This window comes from Chiloscyllium punctatum, chromosome 20, assembly GCF_047496795.1.
Source record: "Chiloscyllium punctatum isolate Juve2018m chromosome 20, sChiPun1.3, whole genome shotgun sequence".
Classification (NCBI taxonomy): Eukaryota; Metazoa; Chordata; class Chondrichthyes; order Orectolobiformes; family Hemiscylliidae; genus Chiloscyllium; species Chiloscyllium punctatum.
The window spans coordinates 37,434,583-37,458,072 of NC_092758.1; the positions used below are offsets into that span (position 1 = coordinate 37,434,583).

At 40.1% G+C, this 23,490-nt stretch overlaps 1 long non-coding RNA gene across 1 annotated transcript in view; it reads right to left on the minus strand.

Annotated features, from left to right (window-relative positions):
* The window catches only part of LOC140492047 (uncharacterized), a 421,161-nt gene that overhangs the window by 33,334 nt on the left and 364,337 nt on the right, over positions 1 to 23,490 (minus strand). Inside the window, exon 3 of the long non-coding RNA XR_011963481.1 lies at positions 5,997 to 6,129. This is a non-coding gene — a long non-coding RNA (uncharacterized lncRNA). The remainder of the gene's footprint in view (positions 1 to 5,996; positions 6,130 to 23,490) is intronic.

The window sequence follows — 23,490 nt, forward strand, 5'->3', positions numbered from 1 at the left end:
CTGAGTCTGTGCTTAGCTCCTCTGGTGCAAGTTTGATATCTAGCTCTTCCAGGGACAGTAGATCTCCTATGGTGACCATAGTTTGTTGAGAACCAGTGTCCTCCCGAGAGTAAACCCTAAGTTAGTGTCCAACCCGTGTCTCCAAACATTTGTTGCTGAAATACAATCGCTTGAACTTTAGTTTTCAATGATCTGATGAGAATTATTACACAATAAATATGCTGATCTCAAAAGAATTGTATTCAACTGCCACTGCAGGCAGTTTCAGAGAGTATTTAAGTAAAAAAAATTGTCTCACCTGATTTGGAATTTCACATAGGCATAGAAGCTGATCAAAATGCATCTTCATCTTGCTTTTTGCAGAGTTTTGGGACAGAGCATCAGACAGAACATGGGTGTGTAGGGATATCTTCCCACCACCTGAATGATGAGGCCTGAGGGGCACCAGATACTAATCCTCAGCCTTTTTCAATAGAATCAGATTTTGTTTTAATGAACCAACCTGCTTTAAAGGAGTGAGAGATGCTGCATTTTACCTCAGCTCTCAATCCAAGATCGGGGTTGATATTGTGATTAGGTCGAGGAGCTATTACATGGCAGGACAATTGGGTGCTAGTGCTTAGAGTGAGAGAATATCATCATGCACGATTCTGCCAGCTCCACATGCAGGTACATATCTTACCTGAAGATTTGAAGATTTGGTATCCTTGAGAACAGCTGAAACTAATGAAGGCTGCCTCAGACAAACTTTTCTCCCTTTTAATTCATAGTACAGTATTAGCAATTGTCCAGCCTTGTGGTACCATCCTAGAGTTGGAGATGATTAAAAAATGATGTTAGGAGCCTCTGCTTCTTCCTTCCTGGCTTCTCTTAAAAAATCTTGTGATACATTTACTTGTGCCTTGGTAATTCCTTACATTTAAACATGCCTACCTCCTTAATATTTCCTCTTTAACTATGTTCAAAATATGAATGTGTAGGTTGCTCCCTACTCCAGTCCATCACCCCCACTACTCAACCCTATTGCCAACTCTATGGCAGAACATTTATGAAGAACAATGCTTGCATCTTGCCAAGTTGAATTATTTGGTCTTTAACATGTCCTGCTCTTCCTTTCACATCCTCTAGCTCCTTAGGTATTTATAAAATCCCTGATCTATTTTCCACAGTTGTTGAATTAACTTAAAGTTACAGTGAATAAACATATAGGATATTCATTCAAGGTTGTACATTGTCTTTCGGGAACAAATGATTGAATGCAAGTCACAGGTGACTTTTTTTTCAAAATTGCCCATAAGCCATTGTGCACTATATAATCGTTCACCAGAATCTGCCATCTGGGAGGATGAGACCATGCAATATTAGTTCTTTCACTCTGGTACCCATCTGTTCTGTGTCTGCTGATCACAATCAAATTGGTACTGACTGGAAAGTTCAATTTAATTGACTGCAGAGTTGTTGATCCTCCAGGTTTGACCTCGAGTATCTGGAAATTAAAGATTAATATCCTGAACACTACTGCAAGCAACAAAAATGAGGGGCGTTAAAATGAAATGTGCGTATTTTCTTCATTTTCTTCAGAATACATTTGTTGCAAAACAACATGAAAAAAAAAAGAGCTGTTCAACATCAATCAATTTTCATCGAACGAGGTAATGAAGTATTTCTAATTAATTTGGGAAGGTGGGTTGATGACACACTGGGCAGTCAAAGGCAGGAGAGTATGGATGGGGCGGAGGAAGGGAGTTGATAGGATGGGGATTTGTCATGTGAAACTGCTACAATGTATTGAATCAGAGCTAATACCCTTTTGGAATGTCTTACTCCAAGTTAAAAGTATTTGCAAGACTTAGCTAATCTGAGGAATTTAAATCCAAAGTTCAATAAAAAATTTAGGGTAAACTTTACCAACAGAATGGGTGAAACGTGAAATTTGCTGCTAAGAGATGTAGTGGAGCTGAACAGCATAGATGTTTCCTAATGGATGGCAGACAAATAATATATAAAGGTATAGTAGGGTATATCGAGAGGGTGAGTTGAAATTGGTAGGTGGAGCATCATATGAAGCATTACACTGACACAGATCCATTAGGCAGAATGACTTGTTTCTGTGATGTGTATACTTAATGTAGTTAGGTATATTATCTTTCTGAACATAGGCAATAAAATGTGATGAAATTCAGAAATAAAATAATGCAATAATGCTGGCTATGTGAAAGGTGTTAAAGACATTAGTAAGTGAATAGTGATATCGATGAAAAACATTGTGTGTAGGATGTCTGTAATTCCTATGTGAAACTGACAGTACTAATGATGACAATGATGCAGTAACAAGACTAATACGGTGTCCAAAATCTTATTAAAAAGCACTTGTGTGTGCATAATAAATGCAACTGTGTTCAACCTCTCAACAATACACTGCCATTTTTAAATGGGTTGATTGTAGCTTCACAGAATATGCATGATTTATTATGATTTTTGCTTAGAAAGAATCATGATCTCCAAAAAGCTGCAGACATTTTAACATTCACCGCTAGGATATAATTATACTTCAGGTATTATTTGTCTTAACAATTTAAAATCTTGAATTATCGTGGTGGATAATTAAAATGGTATTAATCATTGTTAAAGTGATAATCTGGATTTTAATGCTCAAGTTTAACTTGCAGAAGTACAGGGGAGCAAGCCAGTAGCCACCTGTTAACATCTGTGGAGAGAGAACCAGAGTTAATGTTTTCAGTCTGATATGACTCCTCTTCATAACCAAACCAGAGTTGAACTGGACTGGAAACATTAACTCGGTTTCTATCTCCCCAAATGCTGCCAGACCTGATAAGCTTTTCCATCATTTTCTGTGTTTGTTTCAGATTTCCAATATTAGCAGTATTTTGCTTTTATACAGAGGAGCTAGTCTTTGCTGGGTCTCCCTAAACCAGAAAATGTTGGCTAAGAGCAACTCAGCAGTCCAACCAGGAATCTAAGTACACAGCCCTTATTTCTTCTGAAGCCTCTGGTGAACTGCCTCTTCGAGCTTGTCCCTTTTCTCCTATGAAGTTACAAGTTTGTGGGCAATAGATTTTCATGAGTGCAAATCCTGCTGCTTCTGTGGCTGGTGTAAGTCTGCTCTTGCTGTTTCTGGTTCTGTTTCTCTTTTGAAGTGCAAAGGAAGCAGTGCCACCCTGCTATGTTACAGCTCCAGGTTGCAGATCAGACCTTTAAACTTCTAAAATGGACATGAAACCTCCAAATGCATAAAATTACCCACTAACACAAATATGTGAACAAGGAAAAGCAGATTGGACCACATTGGGAAATACTGAAAACATGCTGGCATGACTTGCCTCTCATGTCTTCAGTACTGTCAATTGCCACTGTGTCTCATCCTGTTTTTCCTGGTGAGTTCCAGGATCTGGGAAACCAAGGGGGGACAGAGATGCACTGGAGTGAAAAGTGGAAGTCAGCAGGTTAGAGTACACATCCTGATACACCAAATTTTTATGGAATTAACCCCCATCTGTGACCAAACCCCATGAGATCCACCAACATAACATTCCCTGCAGCCTTTCCTAAATTCTACAAGATGCAGTCCTCTGGACATTCCTTTATAGAAATTGCAGCAGACTCTAGCACTTTGAAAAATCAAGCGTACTGAGAAGAAACTCACAAAATGTGCAGCCTTCTAGTTGCTCTTAAAAAGAACCGTCACGCAAACAGAAAATTTTGGAAGTTGTGACGGTTAAGACTGGAATAAGTTTATGACTGAAATGTGCTGTATTGAGCATGAAATCCTAACTTAACCAGGAAATGTGACTCAATATATAAAATCATGTCCAGATTGAATGCTCAATGTCAACCAAGATTGGATCTGATGGAATTTGATAAGATCAAGCTGTCTATCTACTGAGGATATGTCACCTCAGGAAAACTGGCTTAAATAGATGATTGCAACTTCACCTCTTCTTCTGATAAAACATCCTTCAGGGTTGTCCATTTTTCACAAGCCTTTGTCGGTTCTGTCCATAAAAATATTTGGAGAGTTGACCACAAACCTGTTACTGGATTAGTGGTGCTGGAAGAGCACAGCAGTTCAGGCAGCATCCAAGTAGCTTCGTAATTGACGTTTCGGGCAAAAGCCTTTCATCAGGAATAAAGGCAGTGAGCCTGAAGCGTGGAGAGATAAGCTAGAGGAGGGTGGGGGTGGGGAGAAAGTAGCATAGAGTACAATGGGTGAGTGGGGGAGGGGATGAAGGTGATAGGTCAAGGAGGAGAGGGTGGAGTGGATAGGTGGGAAAGAAGATAGGCAGGTAGGACAAGTCCGGACAAGTCAAGGGGACAGTTACTGAGCTGGAAGTTTAGAACTAGGGTGAGGTGGGGGAAGGAGAAATGAGGAAACTGTTGAAGTCCACATTGATGCCCTGACTTCAACAGTTTCCAGAATCTGGTTTCCAGCATCTGCAGTCATTGTTTTTACCTCACAAACCTGTTAGACTGACCTTGACGGATGCCTCAATGTATTTACATGCATGCATACAGGAAAATGGCAGTAAATGGCGAACGTGAGTACTAGAGATCAGAGTCAATGGTGTTGGAAAAGTACAGCAGATAAGGCAGCATCCGAGGAGCAGGAAAATTGAAGTTTCGGGCAAAAGCCCTTCATCAGGAGGGCCAATGCTGATTAGGTTAGATTCCCTACGGTGTGGAAACAGGCCCTCCGGCCCAACCAGTCCACACCAACCCTCCGAAGAGTAACCCACCCAGACCCATTTCCCACTGATTAATGCACCTAACACATTAGCATGGCCAATTCACCTGACCTGCACATCTTTGGACTATAGGAGGAAACCAGAGCAAACCCACACAGACACAGGGAGAATGTGCAAACTCCACACAGACAGTCGCCCGAGGCTGGAATCGAACCTGGGATCCCGGTGCTGTGAGGCAGCAGTGACAACAAATGAGCCACCGCGCCACCTGAAGGGCTTTTGCCCAAAACGTTGATTTCCCTGCTCCTCAGATGTTGCCTGAACTGCTGTGCTTTTCCAGCACCTCTCTAATCTTAACAGTAAATACATTATGCCAGTTGTGACATTCATTACAGTGGCAGAATTAATCGGCAAAAAACATCACCAACTTGCATTTTTATAGCACTTTTAATGTTGCAAATATTTAGATATGTATAAATTGATTTTGTAGATTATGCATTTGACCATTGTCAATTTATTCTGAATGGATAAATAAAAATCTAAACAAGTCCAGTTCTGGTTGCCATGTTGTAGGAAGAATATTTTTCAGATGGAAAGGGTGCAGAAAAGATTTACAAGGATACTGCTGGGAATGCAAGGTTTGAGTTAAAAGGAGAGGTTGGTTGGGCTTTGACTTTCATAGGAGGTTAAGGGTTGACCTTATAGAGGTTCATAAAATCATGAAGGGTATAGATAAGGTGAATGGCAGATGTGTTTTCCCTAGGGTGGGGGATTTCAAAGTTAGAGGGCATATTCTTAAGGAGAAAGGCGAAAGATTTTAAAAAGACATGAGGGGCAACTTTTTTACACAGATCGTAGTTCATGTGTGGAATTAACTTCTAGATGAAGCAGTGGATGCAGTTACAGTTGCAACATTTAAAAGACATTTGATAAGAATATAAATTTAAAAATGTTTGGAAGCATTTGGGCCAAATGCAGGCAAGTGGTACAAGTTTAATTTGGGATAATGGTCAGCATGGACTGATTTGACTGAAACGTCTGTTTCTGTGCTGTATGACTCTATGACTAAGTGATCAATCAAACAACCAGTATTCTAAAGAACTTCAGTTCAGTGATATGTGCCACATTTATAACTGTTGGTGTTGTGCTTATTCTTGAACACTTTGAATTCTAACTAAATTCTTCAATCCACCTGCCCCTCCATTGCCAGCTCAGGTATTCATTACTAATCTCCAACTGCTCTACTGTCCCTTGAGGAGTAAACAGTATATCTCCTTTCTGTCAGATGGTTACCTGGCACTCTAGTGATTGGCTAAGCTATTTGTAAAAGTTGACTCTGTTTCTGGGCTGCTGCCTGTGTCAGTGTGCGTAGGTAGTGTGAAGTTATCTTGTGCTTTATGCTGAGTTCCAGATGGCCCAAATTTATCTGTGGAGAGGAAAGAAGGCAGGCATTAATATCTTGTCACCATAGTTACTATGAAACATGCTCAAAGTTGTTAAGTCACTTTCATTAAGCACCCTCCATACAGCACAGTGAGATATTGCCAAACCCGTTTGATTCTTAAGGAACTCGCCTGGCTGGCTGGCACATAACATTCTCCCACATTGTTACTATCAACCTGGTCTCCTAGCCTTGAGTGCTATGAAATCTCAGAATCTGTAACAATGCACCAGCGCACATTTTTCTTCCACGTAAAGGTAAGTAACAGCAAAACCAATCTGTACTAAAACTAATGGAAACTGCTACAGCCCACACATGCACAGAAAGATGTAGAAATCTAGAAGTTAGTGTCAATGATTGTACACTCCTCATTGTGTTTTTCAGGCACAGCACCTTAGACTGCAATTGTCAACATTAATGGAATTGAATCTACACTGATACGATGTTAGTCTCAATGTAAAATCACTTGAAAAAGTCACAACTTCTTGAATGAGCTGCAATGAGGTTTTCTTTTGTGCAAGTGATCATAATTAATCGTGAACAGCTTCACTAGCTCTGAAAAACAAATTTCATATTAGTGAAATGTCAAATTTTTCAATAATGATACAAAATGCATATGTTCTTTGTTATTTTCTTGACAGTTTGTTCATCTTTATCTCATCTCTATGTTAACCCAACCATAGAAATTTCAATTGCTACCTGAAAATATAAATTAAAAGTATTGTAAATGGTTTTAACTTCCTGATTTACTGAGTGTGAAGACTTCAATTGGATTGTTTACCTGCTTGCTGGGGGAGCATATTCCCTTGTTTGGACATTGAATTTAAACTGCTGGCGGGAAAGGAGACATTCCTGTCACAGGGTTGTCATAATCTCTCTCCCCCATGATTTGGCCAGGGGCATAAAGAGTCTGCTCAATCAAGTCAGGTGGCCATTATCTTACCAGACCATAGGGCTGCTCTCCCATTAGAGACAGAGAGAGAGATGATTGGTTGTGACTTAGGAGAAGGAGAAGCAAATTTAAAACAGAGTTGAGGAGAAACTACTTCTCCCAAAGATTATGAATCTGTGGAATTCGCTACCTCAAAATGCAGTGAATGCTGGGACAGTGAGTAACTTTAAGGAGGAGTTAGACAGATTTTTAATTGGCAATGGGTTGAAGGGATATGGAGAGAAGGCAGGAAAATGGGGGTGAAGTGCATATATCCATGATCAAATGGCAGCACAGACTCAATGCGCCAAATGGCTTCATGCTGCTCCTGTATCTTATGAACTTGAGGGCTGCCAGAACAGAGGCGAAAGGAGAGTGCTTCATGGTAACATCAGTCAGTGTGGGAATTGAACCCATACTTTTGGCATCATACAGTTTCACAAACGAACCATGCAGCCAACTGAGCTAAACCCACACCTCTTTCTGCCCAATATACTTCATCAGATAAGCAAAGCAGAGAAGAAAAGTTAGGAGGCCACATCTGAGAAGATGGTGAAAAGGTCAAAAAGTGTGTGCTGGGGATTACCAATTTGTCCTCCTAACAAGATCCTGAAACCCAGAGTAAAACTTAGTCCACGTTGTCTCCTGAATACCCAACTTTTCAAATTTAACATTCACAGAAAACTCCTGTTTAGTCTCAGCCATGTTCTTGCTAGTCATCATTTCTGTAATCCTTTTCAGCTTGACAAGTTCCATCCTTTCCCTTTCAGCTTTTCCCCTTGTCCAAGCTCTTCCACTCCTCTCCATGCCTCAATCCTATGTCACAGAATTCCCTAGGTTCATTTTGCCTTAAGTTCATTTTGCCTTAAAGAACCTTAAAGTACAGTTCTTTGGTAAGCTATTAATTCATTCTTAATACCTCCTTCTTTGGGTTGTTGTCCACTATTGTCTGATTTTGTATAAATGAAACATACTGTCATATCTTTAAAATATAACTTTGTTCAAGTCATTATTTGTAATTCTTCCAAAGATCCACCATATATCATAATACAAATATAAGGAGTCGATTATGAATATATTTCTTTAAAATAAGTCAGGACCTTTTGCTTTTAATTATTTTAAGGTTGGGTCATAATGGTTGATAAGTTGAACAATATAATATCCTGTTGCACAATGTCCCTTGATTTCTAATAAATTGTTAAATAAAAATAATATGCTGTACATCACAATGTTGTAAATTTGAATACCTTTTCAACTCAACAGAATGTAAACTGATTTGCACCAGAAACAAAATTTGCGATACAGTGGATTTTTAATATGCAGCAAGTATTTGTTACCTTATTTTATATCTTTCATGAATTTTATTTTGCACAGATAAATCAATAAGCTGCTGAATTACGGTTACCAATTTTACATTACAGCACAGAGCTAAAATGACCCACGATATGTTTCTAAAATTCATTGATTCCTCATGTATTATTGGTGAGTTGTGACTAAGTATCCTCAAAAAGGTGCTGATGTGTATGTGGCTTGGAAAAGCACCAATTGCTGTTTGTAGCGCTGTAATCACATGACACAATGCTTCTAGTTAATCATGCTATTTTGCATCTTTTGCAGAAATTACAACCTCTGAAAAGGGAATCTGATGTGCTTCCTGCTTAAAATAAACTTATAATATTTCCTGGGGAGTTTATAATATTCTCAAAATAAACATTAATATCAAGGAGGACACAATGGATGGAATTTAATCCAGGTAATGGGTGTCATGCCCACCATCTAGACAGACAGCAAGAGCCCTGTATCACCTCCTCCTTTGAGGAATGCCTGCCATCTTAAGTTTCAGTCAGCAGGATGGGAGCTGTGTGTGGGGTGAGGGGTGCAGAGGAGTCAAAATAAGGGGTAGAGGGGTGCAGTTCAATGCTAAATTCCTTGATCAGGCATTGACTGTCTTTGATTGAAGGACCATCCACAGCAGAAACCTGTTAAGCAAACCTGATGGAGTTTGCTTCACAAACTTCCTGTGTGGCAATTGACTGGGGTAGTATTATTGTCCATACCTAACTGCCAAGGAGAAGGGCTGTTGAGCTGCCTCTTGAATTGCTACAATTCTTGGGGGAAGGGAGTACTAGGATATTGAACAGAGTCGAGAGTGTGGTGCTGGAAAAGCACAGCAAGTCAGGCAGCATCCAAGGAGCAGGAGAATCAATGTTTTGGGCATAAGTCCTTCATCAGGAATGAGGAAAGGCTTATGCCTGAAATGTCAATTCTCCTGCTCCTTGGATGCAGCCTGACCTGCTGTGCCTTACCAGCATCACACTCTCAACTCTGATGTCCAGCATCTGCAGTCCTCACTTTCTCCCAACATCAGTGAAGGAACAGTGATGTATTTCCAAGCCAGCTTGGGGAACAATAAACTTACAGCTGCTGCTTTTCCTATGTATCTGCTGCCCTTGTTCTTCCAAGTGATAGGAGTTGTCAGTTTGAAAGTGCTGTTAAATGAATCTTGATTAGCTGCAGCGAACTACCTAAGTACTATAACTGTACAACATCTGTCTATGCTAGGTCCCTAAAATAAATGTTCACTATGCCTCAGGATCTTTAGGACACCATTTGCCTGGATTGCTGTACCTCATTATATTTGATGTTGTCAGATTTTTGAAAAAAATAGTCTTCATTCAAAAACAATATCACCTGAAAAATAAAACAGAAGTGTTATGTTGGCTGAATTTTAATTACTTCTGTTGGTTTGACATTATTCAAAAGAGAGAATGGCAGCAGTTAATCTAGTCATCAGCTCCAACAGTCTCCTTCATTTTCAAATTTTGTATTACAGATGAATTGTGTTTTCAGAATGAAAGCATGTCTAATTGCTAAACATTGTTCCATTTTGTTTAACAACTGATAGTTTGATTTATGTTGCTGTTATTCCCATGATCCAGGGGATGCCAGTATTAATATAACAGTCCATGTGATGTTCTTATTACTTCTCACATGCACTTAGGGAATTGGTGCAACACTGTACATTGATTAATGCTACTGCTACCTAGCTAATGCAATTAGGTATAACTGACTGAACTCCAATAATGGTTCAAAGACCTTACACAGTAAGTAGCTGTACCTCGTACACAGACTTCAGATTCAGCCCTCAAACTGTAATGAGTTAATTCATCTCATCTTGGTGACAGCATCTTGCTGATTAGTCTCAGCTTCCCAAGGCTAGGAATGGAAAAATTGATAATGTTCTCACTTCTGAACATTTCCAAACAAACTCTACTTGCTCTGCTCTTGTGTGGATTTTGTAGTAAGTTTAAACATGTTTTGTAATGTTAAAACAAAGCCCTAGCCTTCACCACCAGTGTCTGTCAAAGTTCATGGGCTTAACATTAGAAAAATGCAGAATGAAGATGTTTAATGACACGATGGTGATGTCAGAGCCACAAGTTTGTGTAGAGGCAGAACTGTAAGGAAGGTGAAACTCTGATCTAGTGTAGCGAGAAGATGTATAAATAAGCCTGCAAATAATGAGTTCTTGCAGAATGTTCCATGGACTTTGGCAACATTACCTTTGGAAACTAAACAATTACACTATACTTGAATTCCTTCAATCAGGATTATAATCCAAACAAACAACTGAACAAAGCAGAACAGATTTAAGAATTTGCTAAATTCATGCGCTCGCAATTTACTATTGTTTTAGTAATGGCAGAGGTATCTTACTCCGGTGATGAATGAACAGAGATGAACTAGTTCTAACTTGTTTTAATAAATCTCCTTTTAAGGATCCCTTACTCTGACACTTTGATGATAAACCTTTATAATATTGCTGAAAATCAATTTTATAGTCAGCAAGATTGCACTATATTTCTTTTATGTAACATCTAAATGCTCAAATTTGTGCTCATCTTTCCAGAGAATCATGACTGAATCCCTTCAATTGGTTTTCCAACCCTGCCACACCATTGAAGTGGTGCTTATTAAAGTCACAAGTGACATCCTACATTACTATCATAAAGGTAAGCTAGCCTTCTTAAATTGCCTACACATTTGACCACAATGTACTGCTCCACTGACATCCAGCTGTGTGGAACTATGCTCACTTTCTTCCATTCTTATCTAATTACACTAGCAAAATCATTTAAATGATATCCCTTGCCTCTTCCATAACAAACCCTCTGGTGTCTGTCAAGAGTCTATCCTTGGCCTCTTAATATTTATCCTGTCTAATAAATGCTGCCCCTTTGCAACATCATTGGAAAATACACTGACAATAGCCAGTTCTACCCCACCAACAAATCACTTGACCCCTCCACTATCTTTGAGTTGTCAAAATGATTGCCTGACATCTTGTAATGAGCACAAAGATGTTTCCAAGTAAACAATGGGAAGACTGAAGCTATTGCCTTCTTCCCAGCCACAATTTCTGTTTCCAATCCACCACCATCATTCCCGGCAAGATTGAGTCAAATTGTTCACAATCTTAACATCCTTTTGACTGAATAAAACTGCCTTCTTTTCGATTAGATTCCCTACAGTGTGGAAACAGGCCCTTCGGTCCAACAAGTCCACACTGACCCTCCAAACAGTAACCCACCCAGACGCGTTTCCCTTTGACTAACGTACCTAACACTATGGGCAATTTAGCAAGGCCAATTCACCTGACCTGCACATCTTTTGGATTGTGGGAGGAAACCTGAGCACCCAGAGGAAACCCCACAGACACGGGGAGAATGTGAAATCTCCACACAGACAGTCGCCTGAGGGAGGAATCAAACCTGGGTCTCTGGCACTGTGAGGTAGCAGTGCTAACCACTGAGCCATCGTGCCACCCCCAGCATTATCCTACTCCATTCCTGCCACAGCTCACCTGATGCTGAAACCCTCATCAATGTATTTGTTATCTCAGTACTTGACTATGTGAACACTCTCCTGGTTACTATCCCATATTCTAATCTCTACGGATGTGAAGTCAGTCAAAATTCTGCAACGCAGACTTCAAGTCACACCAAGTCCAATTCATCAATCACCTCTGTGTTCCCTGACCTACAATGAGTTATGATTAAACACTTCCTTGGTTTCAAAACTTGGTTTTAAATACTCTTGGCTGTTTGCTTTCTGTTTGAACTCACGCATACTTGACCAAACACAGACACGCACGCACAGGCACATACTCTGACATGCACACACACACTCTGTGTCTCCTGCATGCGCACACATATAAGTTTGTGGGGTGAATTTGTATTTGCAGAATTGCATTTTATTTTGCTCAAAAACTGCATAAATCCATGTAAGATTCTCTAAGTCCCATTTTAGAAATAGAACCAATGTGACTCAACATTGGAACACAGACAAACTTTAACCTCACACCTTTAAGGCATTGTCTGAGCAGGGTTAACACCTATTGTTAGAAAAGCTAAAGCTCTCTTGAGAATGTAACTTAAAAGGAGTTCTGAGGTTTACATATTAAAGAACTGAAACTAGCATATCCCATTCTAAAAGCTGAAAGACTTAACCTAAATTTGTTTAACATATCATTGCAGCTCCATGACACTGAAACCCTTTTGCTATAAATTCTGCGTCTTACGATCTGATACATTTGATGAAGGAGAAGCGTTTCGAAAGCTCTTGCTTCCAAATAAACCTGTTAGGCTATAACTCTGGTGTTGTGTGATTTTTAACTTCGTCCACCCCAGTCCAGCACCAGCATCTCCTCATCATAACTATCATTTCCAAAGTCATTGTTTTATATTGGACAATACTTCTCATGGTCAGTTGATCCAGATGTCAAGAGGTCTCTCTGCATCTCATTCAGATTTTATGGCATGATATTTTGGATGGCAAGGTTTCCAAGGAGCGTTAATTGGCTTCAGATGTACCTCACACAATTCTTTCGGAAGGAAGTCCCACCTCAACTAATCTGATTTGCCGTCAGCTTGTTAATGTCAATGGCAATGTCAGTAGCAGTAGCCAAGGACTAGGACTACAAGCATTCCTCAGATTCAAAATCTAGAGCCCAGGACTAGGTAGGTGGTGGTATCACTGTGGAAGGGAAGATAAATCCTGAGTGGATAGGCAGAAACGGGTCGGGTTCTTGATGGAAAGTCTAGGGGTGATGGTCACGGTGCCCATGAATATAGACCTTTTGGGGGAAGTGCCCAATATAGAAAGGTAGTCATTGAAGGAAGTGTTAATGGAAGTAGAGGTTATGTAAGAATACACAGGAACTATATTTATGTGTATTGTGTGAACTTATAGTAATTCTAAAATTAGTGCTTGGGGCATAAGCTAATTGCTCACCCCCACCGCACCGCCACCCCCCCCCCCCCCACCCCACCTCCCATATTTCTACCTGAGGTATGAGGAAAGTGACTTTTCAGAGAACATATCATTCTATCTTATCTATCAGCATTATTCCCCCATTTTATTTCTTCTTTTATTTTAATCAAGAATTCAACATCAGTAGCAATACTGAGCAGCTTATTAATTAATGTGTCTGATGCTTATTCAATGCTTATATATTCAATATTGCATCTAATTGCTGAGTTCAGTGATATCGAGTTTATGTGATTTTCCATTTTAGAATCTGTATTCCTGCTTGGATCTGGTGGGAACCAAGAGGGTCCATCCTGACACCACTGTAGCGTGTTCAACCAGCCAGATAGCAGAATTAGGGTGTGCTGGGAAGTAAGAAGGGAATAAGACTAAAACACCTCAATGTCCCCAAGATTCTTAATAATGTAAGATGCCATGGATTACTTATAGCTTCTCCCATGATGCTGAGAGCAATCTCTGCTGTGGGGTTTGGGAGGTGCAATTATAATCATCATAATCCTGATTCTGTTATGTTTCTTTATGATTGGTGCCATATTGCTCTGCAAGAGTGAGGGCAGAATGCAGTGTGTTTTAGTGATGTGCCTGCTGCAGCTGGATAGCTAGAGCTACATAAAGGCAACAAGAGATAGTCATGAGGCTAGTCATATTTGTGCATATGTCAAAATTAGTTAGAGTATCTAGCTGTTATGCCCAAATCTTTAACACTGGGGTCTGTTCCTTGGTATGTAATTGTATTGTGCAACATTTAGCAGGGGGGGACTTTATTATTGTGGTTGGTTTAAGAGGTAGGGTGAAGATTATTCACTGACCTTGGTCAGCCAAGTCTACTCATTAAATCTGTTGTTGTACTATTTCCAGGTCCTCCAATCTTGACTCCATCTCTGGAGTAGGGCTCTGCATGAATTCCCTTCAGAGTCATAGAATCATACAGCACAGGAACAGACCCTTTGGTCCAACTCAACCATGCTGACCAGGCTTCCCAAACAAACTATTTGGCCCATATTCCTCTTTCCTATTTATGTACATGTCCAAACATCTTTTAAATGCTGTAATTCTACCCATGCTACCACTTCCTCTTGCAGCACATTCCACATATGAACCACCCTCTGTGAGGAAACGTTGTCCCTCAGGTTTCTTTTAAATCTTTCTCCTCTCACCCTAAACCTATGCACTCTGATTTTGAACTCCCCTGTCCTGGGGAAAAGATCTTGTCTATGCCGCTCATGATTTTATCAACCTCTATAAGGTCACTCCTCAACCTTCTTTGCTCCACTGAAAAAGAAAATCCAAGCCCTCTCCAGCCTCACCTAATAACTCAAACCCTCCAGTCCCGGTAACAACCTTGTAAATCTTTTCTGTACCGTCTCCAATTTAATAATATCCTTCCCGTAGTAAGGCAACTAGAACTGTACACAGTACTCCTCACCACAGTCAGGTACAACTGCAACATTGAGGACCTTCTGACCACCCAGGAGGCCATGGCATTTCTCTTCCTGCCCATAACCACCACTAACATCGTTTAGCACTGCATCCATATTCTTGAGAATTCTGTCCTCTATTCTCTTATTTCCACATTGTGGACATTCCATATTTTATTGTCTTAAATTCAGGAGGTGTTATTTAATTCAACCACCTTTGGACAGGCTGCCTTTGAGAAGAGCAAACCAGCTATGCCACATGTAATTAACACAACAACGATCAGCGTTGTACTGAGTCAGATATTGCTGTCAGTGCAGGGAGGGGACCAGTGATGAGATGGGGACTTGTATGTTAGAGTATGTGGGTGCGCCAATGGATCTGTCATTGCTATGTCACAAATCATTATCTCTGCACTCAAAAGAAATGGCAGTTGAGTTTTCAGATTATGTTGTAATTCTATTAGCCTCAAAATCAATGTACTTAATTTAAAGCATTTGAATTGGTCATTCTACCACTCATATTGGAAGAGCTAATAGTGGTGCATCCTGATGGAGCTCCTGCTTCAATTCATTAGTTCACTTGATCCTTCCTGTACCTTTTCGTGGGGCAAATGTATTTAAGGTTCCAGATGCTTTAATGTGGAAAATGCTCTGATAACTGGCATAGATTTGCTTTAATGAAATGATAAGACACAGAAACCAAGGAGTTTCCGCAGTAATTGAAATAGATGAGATGTCAGATAAATTGATGCCTGTGACAAATTGTGAGAGAAAAAATAGTTAAAGCCTCAACAAAGCAAGTCAAAGAGCAGCTGTGCTCGCAGTGCTGTAACCAAAGGGAACTCTGTGACTTTGAAATGTCTGATTGAATTTCTGTCACAAGCAAATTGCACCAAGGCATTAAAGAGTTTCACAATACTGTGGAGAATGGAAAAATAAACTAGGGGCATTATGCTGCAGACATTTATACTAAATGTTCCTGAGCTGCAAAACTCTCCTCTTGTTGCTAACTATTTATTTAATACAGAAATGATCACAGTGGATATATTAGATATCCAACTTTGAATCCTTTCAAGGCCACAAGCATGATAAAATCAAACAAATACTGAGTTGGATTTCACTCAGGGCGATAGGTATGGGGCTTGATGACTGAATCACAACATGCTCACCACACCAACATCATTGACACCACATGATTTTGATATGCAAATCACCAATTGGATTAGGGGTGATTTTGCCACCCAAATATTGATCTTGAGTGTGACGTAGAGGCCTAGAGTGAGACCTAGAAACTGAGAACTCTTTAAAACTATGAATGACCATCCATTAATACAATGGAGCAGCAGAACCCTCAGTGGATTAGCACTGGCTTGGGAAGGCACTTCTGGGTATCTCCATGATTTTCAAAGGCCGTTTTGTGAAGCTTTAATAGGATAGATATTGCATTCTGTATCTCTGAAAAAGAATTCCACCTAGACAAAAAATGAGAACTTGGATTGGTGATAATCAGCAGCCAAGGAATCATCAGAAGTATGTCAATCCAATGTTGCGTAAGGTCTGGAATGGTGAACAGCAAGTAAAGTCCAGGTGATAGTATTCACAATGAATGATCATGGTTTTCATTAACATTGACAGATCAAGTGGGGCAGTTGCACCTTCGAGGAACCAATGACCCTGACACATGGGATTCAATTGACCAGCGCTCATCACTGAGGAGTGTAACTTTGCACATGACTGTCCTGTCGCTGTGGTGAAGGAGGGCTTTGTAGCAACGTTTCTCTCATCATCCTGTGGGAAAGACATCCCATATTGCAAGGGAAATGACTCAGATACACGATGCAAAATGATTAGATTAGATTACTTAGATTAGATTCTTCCCTCTGACCCTGACAGAGGAGCAACTCTGCAGATCCCCAGATGCCATTGAGCCAGACTGTGGGCAATGACAATGTCGCAAAGAACAGTGTCATTTGTTCTAACCATCTTTAGGTGAAGGGTACAGAGATCACTGCTGTCCATGGGAAATGACTAGACCAGCACTGCCATGTTATTTTTCCACATCATCCACCAGCAAAGATACACTCACACTGGTTTGGCCTCAGACGAGAGTAGTATGCGTGGCTGAACTACAGATGAACAAGTGAGTGGGGGCTGGGCATTGAGGCCAAGTCAGCTGTGGGCAGCCCCTTCTCTAGGACAGTGGGTAGGCACAGCCACACTTCAACAGCTGAAGATGCTGGGCTTGGGAATCAAAAATAAAGAATATCATCCTGGTCCATCTGAGGGAGGGGATATTCCTAATGTCAGAGATCCATGAAGCACTTCAGAGCCCTGGGCAGACAATAGAAATGTCAATGCAATAATATGCTTCATGATGACTCATGGCTTCAGTTCATAGGTTTCTCAGCTAGTGGTCACCTGCTTGGACAATATATGTGGCACCACTGAGTGGATTTCCTTGGGAGTCTCAAATAAAATTTAAAAGTTCTGTTCTCATGTCTTTTATTGAGCTCTACAAAGAGATCAACAATTAGTTACTTGGAGGCTTTTAAGTCACCAGGTCCTCATATACTGCCCTCATTTTGAAAATCATATTGTGTTTAACAGTCATTAGGATCTAATGACACCTTCTGGGAAAACAACTTTCAAAGCTCATCTCCACCCCAACATGCTCTTAAAGGTGGATGACTGTCCAGCCCTCCATGTCTATCATTTGTCAAAAGCGTGTTGTTATGATCTTTAAGGGAGAACCATAAACCCAAATAACCATATTTAATGAGTAGCCTCCATATGACAAAGTTACCAGCAAGATTTCACTCTTTATAGCTTTTACTTTACCAAGAATAAGAAGCAACGTAAATTAAACAGGAATGTACATGCAAAGTACACTTCAAATAAATGGGTGAATTTTACTTTAAATAGTCAATGAAACAAAGACACATCTTGCAAAATCACAAGCACTGACATCGCTACACACGCAAATGTGGCATCATATGTAATCTCATAGTCAATTGATTCAGACCTCCAGTCGCATTCCCCTGCAGCCATTTGCTATTTGAATCCTGAGATATGGTTAACACTGACTGGTGGAAGTCTCTCTCAATTCAAGTTAAGTCAGTTTTAATGATACGGTTTTCAAAGTTTCTTTTTATCCAGTCAACCACACATGATTCATGAATTTATCCGTTGATACAAACTTTCTGTTTATTTGCATGCTTGAGTTATTATGCCACACTTTTATTTTACAATTTATCCATTTTCCTTATAGCTCTTTAACATCTGGAACTCCATTTTCTATTTTATTAAAAATTAACGCTTCTGTGGAAAGGTTAAGGGACTCATCTTACATGAAATTTGTTTCTTTTACATTCACTGTCTACTTTGTCTTTATGTCTGGATTTGTATGCTGATTGCCTAAACCCCCCAACTTTCCAGCTTGCAGTTCTCTTTCATGTTTTGTCTGTTTGGCCACACGGTTTTTTGTATCTTAGCCTCCCTTTTGTTGGCATTGTTTCTGGGCCAGTGATCACAAGATCACATGAACGAATGTTTCCAATTATCCAGAAACATGACAATTTCCAGAAAAATTAAGAGAGGCTCTAGATTACTTACAGTGTGAAAACAGGCCCTTCATCCCAACAAGTCCACACGGACCTGCCAAAGCGCACCCACCCAGACCCATTCCCCTACATTTACTCCAATTTAGCATGGCCAATTAACCTTAGCTGCACATTTTTGGACTGTGGGAGCAAACTGGAGCAAACCCATGCAGACACGGGGAGAATGTGCAAATTCCACACAGACAGTTGCCTGAGGCGGGAGTTGAACCCGGGTCTTTGACGCTGTGAGGCAGCAGTGCTAACCACCATGCCGCCCTTAATGAATAAAATGTCTTTTGCTTTAAATCTGGTAGTTCAACCAATCAAATTGCATCTGGAAACAATATCTTACACTTATCTTTAAAATAAGAAAAAAGTTAGGGTCTAGTCTACCTTCTGAATATTTTGAGAGGGTGGGGGGGTTGGTGTGGTCCATAACAACAGTTAGACAAATTAATGTCTATAATTTACACCACAATCTTCTTTGATCCTAGTCCCAGATCACAAAGACAGGTAGGCAAACAGACCCAGTTCAAGAAAGATCAAAGGAAAAATGAAATGTATCTAGCCAGTTCACTTAAGCATTCTTCACAGTCTGTAATATCATGGGATTGTATCTTGCTTGATCCCTGAAGATACCTGTGTATGTATACAGCTTCCTGTTGACTCTGAGGAATATTAATTTAATTCTAATAACTGAGGTTCTATTCTCCAAACTTTCAATAAATTGACAATGGGAGGAATATCAGGGAACCTCCTTCCTGTAGTTGGGATTGCCAAAATCCTTCTGGGAAAATATACAGTTCAAAGCAAAATGGAAATATCAGTTCTAAAGAATGGTCACTGGACCTGAAATGTTAACTCTGATACCTCTTCACAGATTCTGCCAGACTTGCTGAGGTTTTCCAGAATTTTTTGTTTATGTTGCAAATATTGATTTCTTTCTTAGACTAGTTGACATTGATCTCCCTATGAGATCCCAGTTAATAATCTAGATATCTTCCATCTGTTTGAGCAGAATACCTCCCCACAACCAAAGTGTCTACAGTGTTGTTCGAACAAGAATCAACATGCAAATAACTGCTAGGCCTGCCTTCATGAGCAAATATCAATTTGTTTGTTTTTTTTTAAATAAGCAAACTACTGCTCACAGTTCAACCAAAAAGGTAAAAAAAAAAGAAAAATTCGAGAGGGTTCTAACAATAGTGATTTGTTAATTTGTTAATTTCAGTTGAAAAAATCAAATTTGTTCAAAATGAAGTGGACCCACAAATATAATAGGATTTTTACTGCACTCCACAGCACTTCTCCACTCCCAACCACTTCAGCCCAACACGCATGGACAATCAAATTGAAAAACACCCTAAAAATTTCTCAAACTTTCGACATAATGTTTAACTAATAGGATAGAATTAGCTGTCATTGTTAAAGGCAAAAAAATCTGCCGATGCTGAAATCTAAGGTAGGCAAGCAGGAGGCTGGAAGCACACAGCAAACCAGGCAGCATCAGGAGGTGGAGAAGTCAAGTTTCAGGTGGAACCCTTCTTCAGGACTGGGGGTGAGTTTAACGGGAGCTGCAGATAAGGTGGGGGGGGGGGGAAGTGGGGGAGTGGGGCGGGGTTGCATGGTAGGGATAGTTGAGTAGGGATAGGTGAAGTAGGGATAGGTGAACATAGGTAGAAGGTACAACCTAGTTGGGAGGAATGAATGGAAGGAAGGGGGAAAGGCTGGGAAGGGTGTTAAGGGGATGGGAAAGGAGGTTATTTGAAATTGGAGAACTCAATATTGAATTCTCTGGGCTGTAGGCTGCCCAGGTGGAAGATGAGGTCTGATTCAATGGAGAAGGCCAAGGATAGTCATGTCAGAAAGGGAGTGGGAAGGGGAATTAAAATGGGCAGTGACTGGGTGGTCAGATCGGCGTCTGCAGACCCAGCTGAGATGCTCAATGAAATGTGCCCTGAGTTTACGTTTGGTCTCCCCAATGTAGAAAAGCTCTGGATACAGTAAACTAGGTTGGCGGAGAAGCAGGTGAACCTCTGTCTCACCTGGAAGGACTATGTGGGGCTCTGGATGGAGATGAGAGGGGTGGTGTGCCAGCATGTTTTGCATCTTTTACGTTTGCAGGGGAAGGTGCCTGGGAGTTCAGGGACTTGATGGAGAGAATGGAGTGAACCAAAAGTTGGTGAAGGGAACAATCCTTGCAGAAGGCAGAGAGGGATGGGGAGAGGAATATGGCAGAGACAGGTGGGGACGGCAAGATGGCCAAGAGGGGTGGGGAAGGGAAGACAGCAGAGAGAAATAGCATCAATTAGCCATATCTTTGACTTATCTTGCAAATGGATTGGGTACAGAATATGGCACAGTAAGTTGCTATCAATCAACCACCATAAAAGCATGTCACTCTAGTGTCTTTATGAGCAAGAGCAAGTAATTATGTGTACTGTATCTCCTTAACCACTGAGGTTGCAAAATCATTTGTGAACAATACAAATTTGGAATCCATAACCATTAACTGGAATTATGAATTCAATGAACAGTCAGATTAAGAAAGCAAAATAAAGGAGAATACATAAAAAATGTCTGGAGAGAGAGATAAAAGGGTCAGAAAGAAATAAAATACTTTTTAAAATCTGCAATTGAAAGTTGAAGGAATGAGACTGCACAATTGCAAATATTAATTTACAGTACCAGCAAGGTTGTTTAATATTACTGAAAAATGCAGTTGGAAAGATACTTAAATTAGAATGAACAACATTTCACAATTTGTTTTTCAGTGAACTTGGTATTGATGTGACAAGTACAAGAACATTATTCCACTTGAAAGGTTAATGATTGTGACACTATTTTCAGAAGTTTTCTAATGGAACAGGTTATTTCAAACTGCAATTTCTGTATATAACAGTGCGTGTGTAGTTGCAAGAGGTCGTGTCCGATTTACATCATAATATTGTTGAAGATTACTCAATGTTACCCTCACTGTTATTTTTACAGCAAAATCGAGCCTATCATAAATAGTCTGAAGTCTAACTCTTGGCTTTAAGCAGGGCCCCTAACACAGGAAACAATAGTTTTGGTAAGCAGGCATTTATTTTCAGTAATGTAGAAATCTTTAGATCCTTTTGAAGTTGAAATATATCACTTATTTTTCAAAAGTCTGACCTTTCTTTTTAAAAAAACTTGCTCAAGATGGATTTTACTTTCATCTGAGCTAAATTACATACCATGCTGAAGCTGACAAGTGTGCATCTATTTTGCATTTGCTACAAGTCTGAAACTGCGTTTGTAAAGGAGGTGCACAGCATTCATATGGGTTCCTTTGCTCGAGCAAACATTCAAGTTACTTCGTAAACAATATACATTTACAGGACCTGACACATGGACAGTCAAAGTCATAGATCACCAAACAGGAATGAATTATCAGCTTTTACAAGAGTGGTCTTACATTTTAGCCGAAGGGATAGAGCTGTCCATACAATTTATTCATCGTGGCCAACACTGATAAGTCTGCGTGATGCATCAGCAGGAGGCCTGCTTAGAAAAAGGAAAAGGAGAAAATGGCACTTTATTTCCTGCTAGCTGTTACTACTCCTATGAATGATCAGTGTTTTGTTCTCTGATATTCTAGAATTCAGAAGTTAACTTCATAGCTACTTTTGCTTTGACCATAAGCAATGTTCATATCTTTCTGAAAGACTAAATTCCACATTGCTTGACTGTACAGAAATGTTGTGCTTTATGTACATGCACAGGGTAATGTCAAGATGTATTGAATATTTAGGTATTGGAACATGATGGGTGACACGATGGATCAGTGGTTAGCACTGCTGCCTCACAGTGCTAGGGACCTGGATACAATTCCAGCCTCGGGCGACTGTCTGTGTGGATATTGTACATTCTCCCTGTGTCTGTGTGGGTTTCCTCCAGATGCTCCGGGTTCCTTCCACAATCCAAAAATGTGCAGGTTAGGTGGATTGGTGTGCTAAATTGCCCATAGTGTTCAGGGATGTGTAGGTTAGGTGCATTAGTCAGAGGTAACTGTAGGGTAATGGATCTGGGTGGGTTACTCTTCAGAGGGTCAGTGTGGAATTGTTGGGCCAAATGGCCTGTTTCCACACTGGAGGGATTTTACGATCAGACAGAAGAAAGCTTCTTGAATTTATTGGGAACTTCATCCAGTGTAAGGAAACAATTAAGCAAATGGAAGTTAAACCTATCGAACTGAACAGATGGAACCAATTGCAAAGCTTAAAGAAAATCACAGTAAGTATGCTGTCAGAAAGAAATTTTGAAATCAACTAAACTGATCTGATAAGTAAGCTTTGAGGAAAAGCAACTGATTTTCAAATAGAAATCTGAGCAATTTTTACTTCAAAGCAAGAACTAATATTAATATCAATTGTTGATTTATTATTGTCAAGTTAATTTGGTGAGGACACTCTCAGTTGAGTTTTGTATTATTCAGTGAAAGTCTATAACGACAACCATCATACCATACATCTATGATTCAAAAGAAGTTTTGAAAACACCATAAATTGCCACTTCAGAGATTTTTGATGAACCTTCTTAGTTCCTAGCTATGGACCATGCTGTTTAATACTGAACAAATAAAATCAAAGAAAAAATGGATCCCAGAAATAGGTATACAGCCTCTCATCTCTGTACCAACTTTCTGAAAAAGCTCGCAGTTAGTCACTTTCCCTGCTGTTTCCACAAATGCACCTTTTTTTCAATCAGATATCCAACTCCTTTTTCATAGTTTTTATTGAGTCTGCTTCTGCATGGTGCATTCAGAACAACTAACTGAGTATAAATTCCCATCCGGGGAGTTTTAACTTGCAGTCTTGGTTTGGAGGTGGGGTGCACCTCCTAATCAAGCAGGGACCCGTGGGGTGAAGAGCCCATTGTCTCCTGATTCCTTCCAGTTAAGTCAAGATAGGTAAAGGCAAGCTCAGCTTTCATCTGAGAGACTCTTAACTGATCAATTAATCATCACCTTAGGGCTGAGGGGAATCAGACACATCCACGTGGACCTGCCTACCGATTGAGGGGAGGTCCTCCTCCACAGATA